This window comes from Microtus ochrogaster, unplaced genomic scaffold, assembly GCF_000317375.1.
Source record: "Microtus ochrogaster isolate Prairie Vole_2 unplaced genomic scaffold, MicOch1.0 UNK94, whole genome shotgun sequence".
Lineage (NCBI taxonomy): Eukaryota > Metazoa > Chordata > Mammalia > Rodentia > Cricetidae > Microtus > Microtus ochrogaster.
Genome location: NW_004949192.1, coordinates 922,968 through 936,090, shown reverse-complemented (window position 1 = coordinate 936,090; position 13,123 = coordinate 922,968). Strand labels below are relative to the sequence as shown.

At 35.6% G+C, this 13,123-nt stretch overlaps 1 long non-coding RNA gene across 2 annotated transcripts; it reads right to left on the bottom strand.

Moving 5' to 3' along the window:
- Positions 1 to 6,527: 6,527 nt before the first annotated feature.
- LOC113455722 lies at positions 6,528 to 12,921 on the bottom strand. 2 transcript variants are annotated; one of them, XR_003376703.1, is made up of 3 exons: positions 12,617 to 12,921; positions 8,147 to 8,203; positions 6,528 to 6,583 (listed from the first exon to the last, which is right to left on the bottom strand). It is a non-coding gene; the product is annotated as an uncharacterized LOC113455722 (long non-coding RNA). The 2 variants fall into 2 exon arrangements; XR_003376702.1 differs by lacking the exon at positions 12,617 to 12,921 and adding an exon at positions 11,531 to 11,702.
- Positions 12,922 to 13,123: the final 202 nt, after the last annotated feature.

Sequence of the window (13,123 nt, the reverse complement as noted above, 5' to 3'; positions counted from 1 at the left end):
CGTTTATTTAAAACGTAATTGACAGAATATAGAATTGTCCTGAACCACCATTCAGTTTATAACTTATGTAGACCTCTGTGTGATTTTCTTTGGGGTCAAACAGCTGTGGGACCTGGTGGGAGGATAGAAACCCCAACAAGCAGGCCCTCATGTTACACCTCATAGTAATACTGCCTCCAGGAAATGTTAGAGACTGTGTCTGTAAGTTGTCTCTTACCGTCTTATATTCCTCTTTAGTTCTGGAATAAAATGCCTGCACAACTGGGATTAAAAGTATTTACCACCCAGTTTCTAGGGCAAACTAGTATGGTTCCTGGGATTAAATGTGTGTGTTACCAATGCCTGGTCTGGAAGATTGACCATTGTGTGCTGTAGGAAGTCTTACAGCTAGTGTTTACCTACCCACTGGGATGTGGCCTCTTATACTATATATGCCAATACAGAGCATGCTTCTAGCCTCTTTTCTGGCCTCTCTGTTCCAGTTACAGGATTGATTAGTGATTCTACCCCTAAATAAATAACCATCTATGTCTCAGTTCTGAGCTAGTGTGGGATTTCTTTTAAGCATCCATCCACATTTGGCGCCCATGTGGATTATTCAGACTCCACACCTACCAGGTGAATGGCCTAATGGCCTAGTCCACAGCCCAGATAGTCTCCCAACCCTGTCCAATTGGCTTGCTTTTAGCTAAGCTGTTTTTTTGTAGAATCCCTGCCACAGCAGAGTTTACTATGTGTGGGAACTGAAAATTTCCCAAGCGCACGCACAACTGCACAACTACTGCATTCCCTGAGGTGGTTCCTTGCTGTGTGGTGACTTGTTCAGCTTCTGGTTTCTGCTTCCTGCCTGTGAGTTCTGGGTTTCTTGCTCCATGTATGGAATTGATTTAATTGTTTTTAATTTGTCAAGCAAAGCACATTTCTCAGTATTTAACCAGTACCAAGGCTGGAAACTAAGGCGCTCAGAAACTAAAACGGTTCAAGACCATCCCTGTCGTGGAGGGGCATCCTAGACAAGTCAAGTAATAAGAATAAATTCAGTATCGAGCACTGAAAATCAGAAGAGGAGGGGATGGTGAGCAGGAGACTGACCATATTAGCTCTTTAGTAATTTGCACTGATACAGCAGGCTTAGGAGGCTAGGAATGCTGATAGGTGGTGAAGAAGAAAAACCTCAGAGGGGGTGACTGTTGCGGAATATTATTTTAACTGGGCAAAGCTGTGTTACATTTGCTCATGCTGTGGAGTATTTAACTGAGAAGGTGTGTACATTTGTTTCTGCAGCATTTGTTTGATTATTAAAAGACGTGTTGCTGTTTCAAAAAAAAAAAAAGACCATCCCTGTCACCAATGTGGATCTTCAACCACAACATCTTCTAGACAATAAAAATTATTACACCTAAAACAATTTACCATATCTTGCAACAGGTAATTAATAAATCAATTAGTAGATTATATTAATATTGAAAATTCAGTAATTTTTTGCTAATACTATGGATTGTATTATGTAAGGCTTATATGTTCATGATGATACTTCAATTTATTGGGTATTGGGATTCAGTTTTCTTCTCCATATTCTATCATTAAGAAAGAATGTGGCACTTTTAGAAATGATACAGTCTTTACAGACTAATAATGAACAGCTTGTTGAGAGGATTAATATCATTGAAAATCATATGTTGCCTATCTGAAAATGAATAAGCAATACTGTCAAATCTTGTCAAGACAGGATTAGATGGTTTTGAAAACTTCCCTGCCTCTGAAAATGGTATGTCAGTTATTCTAGGTCTTAGCCAAATTTGGTTGCTTCATTGTTGCAAATGAGACTTTGGGTGATTGCCCAGGTAGCCAGTTGTCTCTGTCATTTGTTGCACATTGTGGAGTTACTTGATAGCAATTCCTGCTTACTCAAGTAATATTATTTCCCTTCTCAGATCTTTTGTGGGGTTAAAGAATAGATAGTTGTAGTTACTTTCCTCTCATGACTTGGCCAAATTATTTATTATACACAAGATTTAAATTAGCTGGGATAGGATAATTATTAAATATATTTGTTTTTATAGTACATAATTTTGCATTAGGCTTAGAACCCTCTTATTTAAACAAAAGGGGGTGGTGCTGTGGTAAGTCTTACAGCTAGCGGTTACCCGCCCACTGGGGCATGGCCTCATATATATATGCCGATGTAGAGCATGCATCTGGTCTTATTTCCAACCTCTCTATTCTGCTTGTGGGATTTGTTTTCTGATCTTTCCTAAAGATACAGGCTTTAGAGGAAAGAAAACGGTGGTCTACGGTAAACGGAAATTGGTCTACGGTAAACGGAAATGTACTTACAAAACAGGAGGTGTGCTCATGGTTGCTTGGGCTTTAGTAAATTTGGAGACAAAAGTCTCTATAACAATACTCTAGATATTCCAATCTTTCATTCTAGTGAAAATATGACTTATGCATAAAGAAAACAAACAGAAATTTTATATGAAACTAAATACCCTTTCCTGATATTTGCATTTTCATACAGAGATATGAAGAGAGGTCTATTCCTTTGATACAGGCCAACAAATAAAAGTATATAAACAGTCACCTCTTCCCCACGAATCATTAACTATTTATATAAATGAAACAAAGGAATTAAGCTGCTTCAAATTAGTAAGTCTCCTGTACCATGTAAATTAATAAATCATCGTAACCATTAAAATATTGTTCCACCAAGGGAAAGGTTTTGATTCAGAGCAAATACTCTCATAAACTTTGCCCCAAACTACTGTTACTAACAGCATACCTCTGTTTTCTGTCATGTCTTAAAAGCTAACGTAAACTACTATACCTACAGATGATGGAGGATTGAGGCAGAAATGACAGAATTATAATCAAAATTAGTGGCCTCAGATACATGAGCACATTCTGCACAAAATTAAAGCATGTGACTCAGTAGGACCATAGTGAATGCCAGTACGTCCCTATTTGCACTGAGTTTCCATTGTCTCTTTCTCCCGCAATTCTCAAAGCATTCATTCCCCCTCTGCTCAGCATCTTGTAGTAAAAGGCCTGACTAAAGCTTTGAACTAGCAAAGAGCTCAACCCCCAGCCTAAAGCCTAACTGTTAAAACCTTTGTACAAAGAATTAAATTACTACTTGTTACCTCTGCCTTCATTCTAATAAAGATTGGAGTAAGGGTCAAGTAGAAGAGAGATATCCATCCTAAAACAGGGAGTCAAAAGCCTGCTGTATTGTGAGAGAGAACCATCAGGGCTGTTTTTGTTTTTGTTGTTTATTTGTTTTTTGTTTGTTTGTTTTGTTTTTAACTGACTCTCCTTTAGCCACATCTATTAAAGCAGAGGCAAAGAAAGTGAAAGGAGAAAGACAGGAAAATTGTAATTTACACTGAGCTGAGTTTTTGCTACACTTTACCATACGCTAAGCCAGCCAGTGGTATCTAGGGGCAGGGTATGTATCTGGTTGCCTGGACTTAGACTCTTGCTGTATACAAGAAAGCCTCTTGTTTATGTCTGGGACATTCTGTTTAATTTGCTCCAAACTCTTTGCATTTTGATGTGTCAACTTCTCCAAGAGCTAATTTGATTGAATTATAAAAATAGATAATTAATGTCTATTATTGTGCCATTAAAAAGAGATTCTAATTGTAAAAGAAAATTTTGTATTCAAGCCTAGCTTCAGAAATACTCGATTAGCATAGAATACCCCATAGTGTCATCATAATACAGAAAAAATTAAGAGGTATTCATTTTAGGAATGAAATTATTCAAATATGAATATTTTCAAGATTTTATGTCTACATATGTTCTATGTGGTGGTGCATTAAAGTGGTGACATTAGATCTAGTTATATTATTGTTCTTAAGGTATAATTATTATTCATAAAATATTTTTATCCAATAATAATACATGAATATTTCACCTTCAGAAAAAACTTAAATATTCCCTACACTATAATTCTAATCAAAACACCACTATCACTATTACAACTAAACTTCTTATACTTTGTCTTTTCCTTACTAGCAATTGAGTTCATTCATGTTATCTGTGTGTTATGGATATTGCACCACCTACTGGAATATGGGTAGACTCTCAGGAAACACATTCCAGAATAAATCATACTCTCTTCTCAAAATCAGCTTATTAAAAGAAATAAGCACCTTAATAATGTAAGGTTTCATGAGTTCTTCCACCAGCCATCTGGGAAGTTGGGCTGTTACTATCTTTTTAAAGAATATTGCATGCAGTCCCAACTGTTTGGATTTCATGAGTGTAAGTGTCCTTAAATATCCATCAAAAATCTGATTCAGTGAAGAGGTGTTTTACCTCTGCATCAGTTGACAAGATGTTTCTCATAGATTGAAACTTGATAAAAATGTCTAGGCTACCTAGACAGTAAAACTCAGAGATGTTTCTTTTACTGTTCTGACTCCAAATATGAGATTGCACGCTAAAGGAAGAATGCTTTGTTTTTAATTATTTTTCTAGGAAAAAATTCTAGGTGCTTATATTCTCAAAAAAGCATGTTGCTGGCTTAGCCTTCCACTTGTGATGTGGGTTGTCCTGTGCATGTGTTGTTTTTATCGCTTAATGAATAAAGCTGTTTTTGCCTATGGCAGAGCAGAATATAGACAGGCTGAAGGAGATATATAGAGAGAGTAGGCAGAATCAAGTGAATGCCTTGTAGCTGCCTGGTAAGCTACAGCATCATGGTGATGTACAGATTAACAGAAATGGGTTAATTTAAGACATAAGAACTAGCTAGAAATATGACTAAACTATTGGCCAAATAGTGTTGGAATTAATATAGATTCGGTATAATTATTTGGGTTTTGAAGTGACCAGAAAATGAAAAAACAGCCTCCATCTATATAATGGTGCACCAACAAGGGGCTATTACATCCACATAAAAACCGAGAGTCCTGGGGAAGGAATTCTAGACACAAAAGAACAGAATTAAGAACAGCTTCATGGTAGCCATGATTTCTCAATAGGCTCTGTTTCATGGCAGTGATCAAAAGTGAGGTTCTCTTAAGAGGCTTCCTGATCCAGCATTAGTGGCAAAACTTGAGTCACTTCTTTAAGAGCCAACTTTTTGGTTCATGCTGACATGAATGATCCTGGCCTTATCGAGAGGTCTTGCTACAGAGCACTTGGGTTTTGTGAGCAGAGTGCTTCAACTTACTTAATGGCATCATAGACCTGCTCTGTTCCTAGAGTTGAGGAGGTGATCATGGCTAGCAGAGCTAGTGGTGATCATATCTCCACCGTGTTGTACTGGGCAGAGAAAGCAGGCAGGGCCATGGAGTTGGTCATACCTGTGCCAAATTAACATTTTAAAAAGTGCTCCTGGTCAGAAAATGATTATAGATATGTAGTAAAGAGAGAGTCAGATTTAAAAAGGCCTTAGAATGAGTCAGTGTTGGATCAATGTACATAGTTTTGAGAGAGAGAAGAAAAAGTATAAACAGTTGTACAAAGAAATAAAATAGTTTTAAAAAATAGAGCAAAGTCTTTAAAGGGTCAGTAAAAGTAATATAAAAGAGTACAGACAGTTATAGATTAAAGGAGTAAAGAAAAATAAGCCATATAAACATGGGGTTACACAGAGAGTCGTTATTACGCATATTAATGTGCTTTCTTTGAATCTTTTGACTGTACAGAGACATTTTACTCTGGGGGCTGCTAAGTTAAACCAGCATAAAGGTATCTTGACTTTAAAATTTGAGTCTAAGGATACGTTACTTTGGAAAAGAGGTTCTGCTTTTGTTTCCACAGAAGATGAGAACCTGTGAATTCCTTCCAGCCTAATGTGGTTTGATAGAACAATGCCCTGTGAAAGGTCTCCATGAATCGCTAAAAATATTTTGCTTAAAAAACAAGCAAGAAGCAGTTTTGGGAGAAAAGCCCAAATTCCCAAAATGACTATTTGTAAATATTTATTTTCATTTAAATTGGGCTGATTATAAGTAATTAATAGTCACAGACAATTTCTAAAATATAAATAAGATTATATAGATATGAATACTTCACATTTGCTATGGATCTTTGTCTATTGATACAGATTTAAGGTTGACTTTGCTACACTATGTATATGTATCTTTTGCTCTTGATTAAGCTATTATGTGTGTGTAGCTCATTTAAAAATGTAATATATAATTAAGAAATACAGATTAACAGATACTCATCTATAATAGTCAAAATGCAGTTATATTACGTAGAGTTTTTAGATATGCAGAGATATATTTCAGTTAGTTAGATAATCTTCAACACTTCAAAGTCTTAAAGAATATGGCATTTAAAATGTTTTAAGAACTTAGATTTTTCTCAAAAGTCAGAAATGTCTGATTTTGATAGCAGCAATTACTTAAGAGAGAATGAGGGACATTGAAGAAACTCGTTATGGAATTTGCATTAAATGTAGTAAAACTAGTTATTTGGGTAAGAGATTGTTCTTGCCTGGACTACTTCATTTTATGCTATATAAACTGGATTTGCAAGACCCACAGATAAATGACTGCTGAACTTACTAAAAGATGAATGATCCTTCAGTGTTCTTGCTTCATAGAAGACACTGCCAGACATTCTGCAGGACACAGAAGAATAAAACTAATGAATTTTGTCAGTACAAAGCAAAACAGATCTTCAAACTTGATCCTTCATGGAAGAGTCTTTTGGATACTATGTACCTGTAGGCTAAGGTGGATGCTCCAAAGTTATAGAAGACCTTTGGGTGACTGTCCAGGCAGCAAGATGTCTCTGTTAATTCTAGTGTTTTGGAAGCTGCTTACAATGAACTTCTTGTTTACTTACTAAATATTATACTTCTGAGGTCCTTGAAGAGTTGATGACAGATAGCTATAGTTTACTTAGTTATTATAAAATATAAATTAGATATGAAACCTTAGACTCACCTAAGATTGGATCAATAATAAAGTATTTTCTTTAATATGCCAAATGTAAATGGACTAAATATTGTAACTATAATGCTTTCTTGATAATTGCTTTGTATAGGTAATTTTACTATGTTAAAGTTAAAATCTTCCTTTTTAATTAGACAGAAAAGGGGAGATAATGGGGGATGTCCTTCTGTATATGTGTTGCTTTTATTGTTTAATGAATAGAGCTGCTTTGGCTTATAGCGGGACAGAATATAGTCAGGCTGGAAGAGATAGGGAGAAAGTAGACAGAGTCATGTAGCTACTGAATAAGACAAACACTGAAACATTGCTTGGTAAGCCACAGCCTCATGGTGATACACAGATTAATAGAAATGGGTTAATTTAAGATATCACAGCTAACTAGAAATACACCTAAGCTATTCAGCAAACAGTGCTGCAAGTAATATAGTTTCTATATGATTATTTGGGTTTGGATGCCTGGAAAATGAGAGGGCAATCTTTATCTACATACTTCTCAATGAATATCATGAACTTAAAAACAAAATAACACAATGAATATACCTTAAGGACCACACTGCTCCCCAAAGTGTAGAACCATTTATTTTATTCTCCTTTTTTTCTGATGCTGTTCTCTATGTTCTTCCACTTTCAAATTTTGTTTTATGAATACTAGGTGAATTCTCTGAAAATTGGCAAATATATATACTATCCTCATTTGATTTCACACCTAATGGAACAAGAGTAGGACAGACATCTCCTCTATATATTCTTTCACAAGGTTCAGTTAAAATTATTAATTTTGCTCACCTACTTTACAGTGACCTTGATTCAAGAATTTCTTAAATTACTAATATAGTATGGAGTCTCTTTTATGTCTCCTCTATATGGCCATGGGATGTTAATTTAATTCTGCTAACACTTCCACAAAAATTCTAGGTAACCTTCATGTTTTGCTATCTATTTCAAATGTTAAAATGTTCCCTGTCTTTGACCTTAAAAGGGTATTAGTGAAAAGAAGCTCAAAGTCACATCTGAATTTTTCACAATATCTCTGTTGAATGTTATAGACATATGTCATGGCTAGTAAAAGATGTTGTGTCTTATATTTAAACCTAGATATTTACCCATGGTTGGTGAAATTTTTGACCTGGAGAAGAACCTTTTTCCACCTATTTGCTAAAACAGTAGAATTTCTATCTCTATTTAAAATTTCAATACTTATACAGACAGCAAAGTTTAGAACTTACTTTTAGGAGAGAAGCTTCATTTTGCAACAAACAGAGACCATTACAGAATTATAAAGCCTGTCAAAATAAAAATAATAACAGATCATGGCATGTCAAACCACAATTAATATTCTTGAATTTTACTACATAGCCAAAGTCAGAGATCAATATAAAAAGCAGCAGAAAAAATGATAAGATACAGAGAGGCAGAATATCTGTGATGAGGAAAGCATCTTTTATAAAAGATAGGGAAGCTACACACATGAGATCTCAACATCATGTATATCTAAATAAAATTAGCATGATTAACACATAATTATTATACCGATGCTTATAGAAAACTTCTCATGAGGCCAGACCAAGAAACAATTAATGAATAGCATATGAGTAAGAGTCAGTTTTTTCTGTAGAAGCCCTCTGAGAGATTATTTAATACTAAGTGTTTTTTCCTGAACAAACACATGCACATATACAAACACACAAAAACAAACATATACACACATCACAAAGAGATCATTGCTATACAAACAAAAATGCAAACATACACAAGTGTACACACATACATAAACATATAACAATTAATGTACATAGCACAGAGTAGTTATGCACATATATGTATATGTAAGAACCGATGACTATTTTATATACTGTGTGCATTTTTCTGGAGAGACATTAAGAAATAACTTTTTGGTAATGACAAGACATATTAAAAAGTCACATAAAGTTTTTGTGGAATTTAATTTGTAAGCTCTGAAAGTGCCAGTGTAAGCTATAATATGGATGATGTATTTATAATGACTAAGAGAAGGATCTTAAGTATTTATTGGAATATCTAAGCATATTTACATTATGACTACATTCTACCTAATACATTATCTATATCTAAAAATATAGTGACATAAGTAGACTAAAATATTTTGTTTAAAATCTGTCAAATTTTATATGTAGAACCAAGATGGATCAGATATATAAACTTCTGTAGAAAAAAAAAACATTTCAAAGATTTCATTAAAGTAAAAACTTGATTTGATCCCTATCTAGTGGTTGGTGGATTAAAGCAAACTCAGACAATCACAATAACTATGTTAATGATATGATGAATTCTTATTGTTTTTACGTTGACTGAGAATGCATTTAATTATATGTAAATGGTTATAAAGGAAGAGCAGAACAGTAAACTGGACTGCATCTAGGTCTCTGATTCCTGCAACTTACATGAAGATGCCTATGAAGCAATTTAGGTTACTCAGCCATGACTTCTGGCTTAGTTTTCTAGGGAAAGATGAAATAGAACATCTGAGTTACTTCTTTTATCACACGTCTTCAAGAAGAAATGCACATTGACCAGCATCTACTAGTTACAATTTGACTTCCGGAACCTTCTACATTTACTTAAAACTGTTTTCAAAAGACAGGCCAAGGCACTCTCAGCAAAGTCTTTGGCATTTGTGTCTTGCATACTTATTCTCTCCCTGTATTTTTCTTTCATTAATTTTCATGCATATTTTCTGCTGCTATGATAAGACACTGACCTACAAAAAGTTGTGAGCAGTAGAATTAATTCTTTTTACAATATAGAGGCCACCATCATGTAAATTCAATTTGGGTGACAATGCATGTATCTGGAGGCAGGGACAAAAGCAGATAGCATGATAATACTTCCACCTTATATTTTGACTTTATATGAATCTCCTAAACATCTCTCCAATGCTTTAACTTTGCACATTGGAATGACCTAGCAACATCAATTATCAACCAAGAAATTTCAATCAGACATGCCCATAGAAAAGTCAGAAAGGGAAAATTAATGTTGGTGATATTGCTGTACAGAGACCCCAGAGGTGTTGGTTTTATATAACTAAGCATTCTGCAACGTTCCTCTCTTTCTGATGCTATCCTTTGCATTCCCCACTTTCATCATTTATTGTCTGAGACCTGGATGAATACCTTGGCATCAAACTATTATATCTGCTCTACCTTTGTAATAAATACATATAGGCAAAGTACACAAGAAATAAAAATCGACATTGGAGATTTGAACTTGTAACCATAAGGGGCAACATGGCCATAACGAGTAAATTTTCTGTACTATATTTCAATGTATACCCATGACTTTGGTGATAGGAATGGCAGCATCTGCAAAGGTTAATACTTTATATTTTCATAGAATATAAGGGTGGCTGATGAACACTGACAATGTTAGAGCAATTCACACACTGGATCTCCCAGGGGGCAGAAAGGAGCCTGGCTCTCCTAGTGTATGTCAGATACTAATGACTGAATTGGAATTTCTTTCTTACAGGGGATGCAACATTTCAAGACAAAGACAGGAGGTTCACATCTTAATAGAGAAGCATTAGCTTCAGAAGCATGTTGCTAATTCTTGCAGAGGAGACAGGAGCAGATGACTCTGAGCTATTAGGTTGGATATCATAAAATCTCTGAATTTGTTGATTTTCACAGACTCTGCCTTCACAGACAAGTGAAGCAGTCTGTCTAGTCTGGGCAATTGTACAGTCAGGCTCTGGTTATATCCAGGTCCAACTGAGACCTGGATATAACCAGAGCCTGACTGGCAAGAACCCGCACTGCTGACACTTTTATTAGTGTTCCTGGGCTCTGATTGAAAGAGAGTGTGCATTCAAATTGACCAGGAAAAAGGAACCAATAAGGAGAGGGATGTCAATTCCAGCAACTGACGCAAATTCTGTGGTAACCTAGCAATATCATTCACAGATGCTGATTCATTCCTGTCTCCCACATGACTGTGTGCTGCAGCGGATGTGGGGAAACTGAATATGGATGTGAGAGAAAAACGTAATTTTCCCTGGGAACTGAATTCAATTATCAAGAGAAAAAATGTCACAAGTAGGGGAAGATCCTATATCCATCTATCAGGGCCTACAACCTGGTTATCTACAGGAAAGCTTCTATCTCTGCCAGAAGGTGGGTTATTATGAATCTTTATTGAAAATTGTTTCTTTGTGCTTTCATTTTCTGTAGTGCCATGTCAGATTCCACAATACAGTGTTTAAATGCCTAAACTTCATCTAATATCCAATATATGTGAGAGCCTGAAATAATATGCTTCCGTTGTAAGTGAAAAGGTTACATTCATCCCTTCTCTGAACATCTCCAAACTGTATATTGTATCCAACAGTGTCCACTGATCAAGCAATAAATTGAGGCATTCGTTTCAGAAAGAAGTATTCAGAATACTTTTAAAGGTTCAGAAATTACACATTCGTTCATATGATTTTATGTGTGGTTTCACAAATGTCTGTAGGCATTTGTCATTAATTTCAATTTTACCTAGCCACATCATATTAGTAAAATATTCTGTTTAACATTTATGAGAGTATTGAAATTTATAAAAATCTTCACATCTTAAAAAAGAAGCAGTACCTTAATAAGCAGGATCGTACTTGCTTCATAGGACTCAGGATCAGGTGATATGCAGCTATAATGCTGGGAAACAAGCAATTCCTGCCTTGCTGCATTTTACCTGCTATTCTGAATATGTGAGCAGCATTCTGCCCAGTCTGGGTGCTTGATCAGTGGGGCTCTGTCTATAGCCCAGGTCCTACTGAGACCTGGACTATAGCCAGAGCCCCACTGGAAAGAAGCTGCACTGCTGACGCTTTTTATAAGCACTCCTGGGCTCTGATTGAAGGATTTTGGGCATTCAAATTGAGCGTGGTTTAAGGACCAATAAGGAGACTGATCTCAATTCTAGCAAAGAGGGCAATTACTGTGGTAATCTTTGAGATTTCCATCTGAGTTGCTGATTCATTCTTGTGCCAACCTGAAAGTATTTTGCAGCTGAAGCTGAGCAATTGAAATTTTATATGAGGAAAAATGTGAATTCCCTAGGTAAGGTCTCATATATCAACAAAACAAAACAACAACAAACAAAACAAAATGAAACGAAATATCCGTGACAAGTATGGAGTGATCCTATATTTGTCTACCAGCGTCTGCATCCTGGCTATATACTCAAAAGCTTAAATTTCTGCCTGTAGGAGGGTGATTATAAATCTTTGCTGCCAATTGGTTTTGTTTCTGTCATTTTATGATATGCTGTATCAGAGTTCACATATAATATTTAAATGCTTTAATTTCAGCTTAAATTTAACCATTTATTCAATATATTTCAGTGCCTGAAATTACATGCTTGTTTGTAAGTTGAAATGTTATTTTTGCCCATTCTCTGAACGTCCCCAATTTGCATACTGTATGTAATAGTGTCCTGATGATTATGCAATAATCTGAGGCATTACTTTTAAAAGGAAATAGTCATAAGACTTGAATATTTGAAAAAATTGCTCTTTTGTTCATATAATATTATTTGTGGTTCCAAAATGTATGCATGCATTTGACATCAATTTTAATTTTACAGAGCCACATCATGCTCTTAAAATATACATTTTAATATTAATGTAAGAATATAGAAATTTAGAAAAAACTCACATCTTAAAAGAGAAGCAGTACCTTCAGTAGCAGGATCCTACTTGCTGAATAGAACACAGGATCAGGTTCCTCGGAGGTACAATGCTGGGAATCCAACAATCCCTGTCTTTGCTGCTTTCCACAGCTCCGACTCCTGCAAAACTGAGGAGCAGTCTGCCTAGTCTGGGCAATTGTACAGCCGGGCTTTTGTTCACCTACTGTGAGACCTGAACTAAAGCCAGACCCGGCTGGAGAGAACCCACACTGCTGATGCTTTTATTAGCACTCCTGGGCTCTAAGTGAAGGAGTGTGTGCATTCAAAGTGAGCAGAAAATAAGGACTAATGAATAGAGCAATTTCAAATTCAGCAATGAAGGCAAATTCTGGGGTAACCTTGGAGATCTCTGTTTTAGATGTTTATTGATTTTTTTTCCACTCCCACCCAAGTGCATGCTGCAGCAGAAGAAGGGAAATTGAAAGGAAAAGAGAGGAAAAATTGTCATTTTTCCTGTGTTCTGACTCAAATTGATAAATGGAAAAAAAAAAAAA